The 5,000-nt window shown below is 64.2% G+C and overlaps 1 non-coding gene across 1 annotated transcript; it reads left to right on the top strand.

Annotated features, from left to right (window-relative positions):
- The first annotated feature begins 2,578 nt into the window (after positions 1 to 2,578).
- Positions 2,579 to 2,697, top strand: LOC142006112 (5S ribosomal RNA). Its single transcript, XR_012643225.1, has one exon. It is a non-coding gene; the product is annotated as a 5S ribosomal RNA (ribosomal RNA).
- The last annotated feature ends 2,303 nt before the right edge of the window (positions 2,698 to 5,000 follow it).

The raw sequence follows: 5,000 nt of genomic DNA, 5'->3' as shown, positions 1-5,000 counted from the left end.
CTGCCGGACTTAGAAAATTTTTCTCTCCAGCCTGGGACCGGGGTTGACCTGTTGTCCCTGCCGGACTTAGAAAATTTTTCTCTCCCGCCTGGGACCGGGGTTGACCTGTTGTCCCTGCCGGACTTGGAGCCCGAGGAGGGGATCGGCCACCAGGTAAACCTCCGCTGAAAGCGGCCACGGTTTACCTGGTGCCCGGGGAGCGAATCGGACACCAGGTCAACCTCAGCTGAAGCGGCCGGGGTTGACCTGCTGTCCCTGCCGGACTTGGAAAATTTTTCTCTCCAGCCTGGGACCGGGGTTGACCTGTTGTCCCTGCCGGACTTAGAAATTTTTTCTCTCCCCGCCTGGGACCGGGGTTGACCTGCTGTCCCTGCCGGACTTGGAGCCCGAGGAGGGAATCGGCCACCAGGTCAACCTCCGCTGAAAGCGGCCACGGTTTACCTGGTGCCCGGGGAGCGAATCGGACACCAGGTCAACCTCTGCTAAAGCGACCGAGGTTGACCTGGTGCCCGGGGAGCGAATCTGACACCAGGTCAACCTCTGCTAAAGCGCCAGAGGTTGACCTGGTGCCCGGGGAGCGAATCGGACACCAGGTCAACCTCTGCTAAAGCGGCCGGGGTTGACCTGCTGTCCCTGCCGGACTTAGAAAATTTTTCTCTCCAGCCTGGGACCGGGGTTGACCTGCTGTCCCTGCCGGACTTAGAAAATTTTTCTCTGCCGCCTGGGACCGGGGTTGACCTGTTCTCCCTGCCGGACTTAGAAAATTTTTCTCTCCAGCCTGGGACCGGGGTTGACCTGTTGTCCCTGCCGGACTTAGAAAATTTTTCTCTCCCGCCTGGGACCGGGGTTGACCTGTTGTCCCTGCCGGACTTGGAGCCCGAGGAGGGGATCGGCCACCAGGTCAACCTCCGCTGAAAGCGGCCACGGTTTACCTGGTGCCCGGGGAGCGAATCGGACACCAGGTCAACCTCTGCTAAAGCGGCCGGGGTTGACCTGCTGTCCCTGCCGGACTTGGAGCCCGAGGAGGGGATCGGCCACCAGGTCAACCTCCGCTGAAAGCGGCCACGGTTTACCTGGTGCCCGGGGAGCGAATCGGACACCAGGTCAACCTCTGCTAAAGCGGCCGGGGTTGACCTGCTGTCCCTGCCGGACTTGGAGCCCGAGGAGGGGATCGGCCACCAGGTCAACCTCCGCTGAAAGCGGCCACGGTTTACCTGGTGCCCGGGGACCGAATCGGACACCAGGTCAACCTCCGCTGAAGCGGCCGGGGTTGACCTGCTGTCCCTGCCGGACTTAGAAAATTTTTCTCTCCCCGCCTGGGACCGGGGTTGACCTGTTGTCCCTGCCGGACTTAGAAATTTTTTCTCTGCCGCCTGGGACCGGGGTTGACCTGTTGTCCCTGCCGGACTTAGAAATTTTTTCTCTCCAGCCTGGGACCGGGGTTGACCTGTTGTCCCTGCCGGACTTAGAAATTTTTTCTCTCCCGCCCGGTACCGGGGTTGACCTGTTGTCCCTGCCGGACTTAGAAATTTTTTCTCTGCCGCCTGGGACCGGGGTTGACCTGTTGTCCCTGCCGGACTTAGAAAATTTTTCTCTCCCGCCTGGGACCGGGGTTGACCTGTTGTCCCTGCCGGACTTAGAAATTTTTTCTCTGCCGCCTGGGACCGGGGTTGACCTGTTGTCCCTGCCGGACTTAGAAAATTTTTCTCTCCCGCCTGGGACCGGGGTTGACCTGTTGTCCCTGCCGGACTTAGAAATTTTTTCTCTGCCGCCTGGGACCGGGGTTGACCTGTTGTCCCTGCCGGACTTAGAAATTTTTTCTCTCCAGCCTGGGACCGGGGTTGACCTGTTGTCCCTGCCGGACTTAGAAATTTTTTCTCTCCCGCCCGGTACCGGGGTTGACCTGTTGTCCCTGCCGGACTTAGAAATTTTTTCTCTGCCGCCTGGGACCGGGGTTGACCTGCTGTCCCTGCCGGACTTAGAAAATTTTTCTCTCCAGCCTGGGACCGGGGTTGACCTGCTGTCCCTGCCGGACTTAGAAAATTTTTCTCTCCCCGCCCGGAACCGGGGTTGACCTGTTGTCCCTGCCGGACTTGGAGCCCGAGGAGGGGATCGGCCACCAGGTCAACCTCCGCTGAAAGCGGCCACGGTTTACCTGGTGCCCGGGGAGCGAATCGGACACCAGGTCAACCTCCGCTAAAGCGCCCGAGGTTGACCTGGTGCCCGGGGAGCGAATCGGACACCAGGTCAACCTCTGCTACGGCGGCCGGGGTTGACCTGCTGTCCCTGCCGGACTTGGAAAATTTCTCTCCCCGCCTCGGACCGGGGTTGACCTGCTGTCCCTACCGGACTTAGAACATTTTTCTCTCCCCGCCCCGGCCCGGGGGTTAACCTCGGGGCGCACAGCTTCCCGGGTCTGACGTGCACGTCCTGTCACCTCCCGGGCCCGGCGTCCTCGTCCTCCCTTCCCCTTGGGCCGGCTCGGAGGAAGTTTTCCCTCGGCCCGGCCTCCGGGTTAATTGTTTGGGCCCGGCTGACTGAGGCCAGGCTGCTGACGCTAAAGCCCGGGGAGGCGGGGGCCTACGGCCATACCGGACCGAATGCCCCCGATCTCGTCCGATCTCGGAAGGTAAACCGTCCCGGGCCTGGCTAGTACCTGGATGGGTGACCGCCTGGGAATCCCAGGTGCCGTAGGCAGCTTTTGGCCCCAGCGGGGGTAGAGCGGGGCGTGTGTCTGCCGTGCGGGAGCAGGGAAGCCGTGAGGCCAAGGCGGCGCGACGGTCCTGGGGGGCGCTGAGGCCTTTCCCTCTGCCTGCCTGCGTGTCGGGGGCGGGGGGGCGGGCGAGGAAGCTAAGGCCCTCACCCGGTGCGGTGCGATGGCTTGGGTCGGGTCGGGGAGAGGGAAGAAAGCGTGTGTGGAGCGTTGGTGGGGCAGGTGTGTGTGTGGGAGTGCTGGGTTGGGCAGGCCGTTGAGGCGGTGGCGGTGGTGGTGTTTTTGGTGGGAGTGAGTTGGGGTCAGGTGGGTGTGGGGTCCCCCCCGGGGGGTGGATGGTCTGAGGGTTAAGGCTTGGAACGTGCGTCTTGGGGGACCGTGGGTGGAGGTTGTTGAGAGCGGGGAAGGCCCTGGGTCCCGGTTGTGGACTATTAAGCCCGGTGGAGGGGGACCGTGGGTGGAGGTTGTTGAGAGCGGGGAAGGCCCTGGGTCTCGGTTGTGGACTATTAAGCCCGGTGGAGGGGGACCGTGGGTGGAGGTTGTTGAGAGCGGGGAAGGCCCTGGGTCCCGGTTGTGGACTATTAAGCCCGGTGGAGGGGGACCGTGGGTGGAGGTTGTTGAGAGCGGGGAAGGCCCTGGGTCCCGGTTGTGGACTATTAAGCCCGGTGGAGGGGGACCGTGGGTGGAGGTTGTTGAGAGCGGGGAAGGCCCTGGGTCCCGGTTGTGGACTATTAAGCCCGGTGGAGGGGGACCGTGGGTGGAGGTTGTTGAGAGCGGGGAAGGCCCTGGGTCTCGGTTGTGGACTATTAAGCCCGGTGGAGGTGTTGCGTACGGTGGATGTAAGGGGGAGGGCGTATGAAGTGACCGAGGAGTGGGCAAGGAAACGGGGGGAAAAATTTGGAGGCGAAGGCGGCCGAAAAAGGGTGCGGTTGACCTGGTGCCCGGGGAGCGAATGGGCCACCAGGTCAACCCCCGCTGAAAGCAGCGGAGGTTGACCTGGTGCCCGGGGAGCGAATCGGCCACCAGGTCAACCCCCGCTGAAAGCAGCGGAGGTTGACCTGGTGCCCGGGGAGGGAATCGGCCACCAGGTCAACCCCCGCTGAAAGCACGGGAGGTTGACCTGGTGCCCGGGGAGGGAATCGGCCACCAGGTCAACCCCCGCTGAAAGCAGCGGAGGTTGACCTGGTGCCCGGGGAGGGAATCGGCCACCAGGTCAACCCCCGCTGAAAGCAGCGGAGGTTGACCTGGTGCCCGGGGAGCGAATGGGCCACCAGGTCAACCCCCGCTGAAAGCAGCGGAGGTTGACCTGGTGCCCGGGGAGCGAATCGGCCACCAGGTCAACCCCCGCTGAAAGCAGCGGAGGTTGACCTGGTGCCCGGGGAGCGAATCGGCCACCAGGTCAACCCCCGCTGAAAGTAGCGGAGGTTGACCTGGTGCCCGGGGAGGGAATCGGCCACCAGGTCAACCCCCGCTGAAAGCAGCGGAGGTTGACCTGGTGCCCGGGGAGCGAATCGGCCACCAGGTCAACCCCCGCTGAAAGCAGCGGAGGTTGACCTGGTGCCCGGGGAGCGAATCGGCCACCAGGTCAACCCCCGCTGAAAGCAGCGGAGGTTGACCTGGTGCCCGGGGACCGAATCGGCCACCAGGTCAACCCCCGCTGAAAGCAGCGGAGGTTGACCTGGTGCCCGGGGACCGAATCGGCCACCAGGTCAACCCCCGCTGAAAGAAGCGGAGGTTGACCTGGTGCCCGGGGAGGGAATCGGCCACCAGGTCAACCCCCGCTGAAAGCAGCTGAGGTTGACCTGGTGCCCGGGGAGGGAATCGGACACCAGGTCAACCCCCGCTTAAAGCAGCGGAGGTTGACCTGGTGCCCGGGGAGCGAATCGGACACCAGGTCAACCCCCGCTGAAAGCAGCGGAGGTTGACCTGGTGCCCGGGGAGGGAATCGGCCACCAGGTCAACCCCCGCTGAAAGCAGCGGAGGTTGACCTGGTGCCCGGGGAGGGAATCGGCCACCAGGTCAACCCCCGCTGAAAGCAGCGGCGGTTGACCTGGTGCCCGGGGAGGGAATCGGCCACCAGGTCAACAGGTCAACCCGGTTCCCGGGGGGGAGAGGAAAGGAGGCGGCCGGACCCTCCCGCGAGGGTCACCCTGCCCGCCTCCACCGGCGGCCGGACCCTCCCGCGAGGGTCACCCTGCCCGCCGGACCCTCCCGCGAGGGTCACCCGGCACGCCGTCCCAGCGAAGAGGGCCGGCCACCCGGACCCCGCTTTTGGGAACGGACACCA

Source organism: Carettochelys insculpta, unplaced genomic scaffold (assembly GCF_033958435.1).
Source record: "Carettochelys insculpta isolate YL-2023 unplaced genomic scaffold, ASM3395843v1 scaffold_0042, whole genome shotgun sequence".
NCBI lineage: Eukaryota > Metazoa > Chordata > Testudines > Carettochelyidae > Carettochelys > Carettochelys insculpta.
The sequence above is the reverse complement of the archived record's forward strand: the minus strand, read 5'-3'. Positions and strand labels throughout refer to the sequence as shown.